We start from the raw sequence: 542 nt of genomic DNA, 5'->3' as shown, positions 1-542 counted from the left end.
AAAAACATGGAGGAGAATCAGCATCAGTGCAGTTTTCAGTCAGCCTGTTACCATGGTGACTGCATAACGTGAAGGGGGGTAACCATGACAACGGGGGGAGTTGCAGGTGAAGGTAACAGCTCAGAGACCCAATCAGAAGACAGGAGGTGGATGGAGACAAGCAGGGAATCAATATTAGTAAATAATAATGGATCATTAATACAGGAACAGAGGGTCCATGAGTTCAGTCCATCCATCAGTTCAAACAGGTTCAAGTCGCATTCACATCCAGATGGGCTGTTCAGTTTGTTGGTTAGTTGTGGTGTTGTTCTTACCTATTTTGTTCACTTTGACCCTGACTTTCACCACAGTCCATCAAAACCATCAGTTCAATCTTCAGTCATAATGAATGTATTTTTATTTTCAGTATCAGCAGAAGAAAATAACGAATAAAGGTGTGTCAAAGTCAGGTTTATTCACATCTGGATGATGATAATGTGAATGTTTGAGTGAATTTTAGTGTGGAGATGACTTGTGACTTTGTTCAAGATGGAATAAAACAT

This window comes from Sphaeramia orbicularis, chromosome 5, assembly GCF_902148855.1.
Source record: "Sphaeramia orbicularis chromosome 5, fSphaOr1.1, whole genome shotgun sequence".
NCBI lineage: Eukaryota > Metazoa > Chordata > Actinopteri > Kurtiformes > Apogonidae > Sphaeramia > Sphaeramia orbicularis.
Note: the sequence above shows the minus strand (reverse complement) of the source record.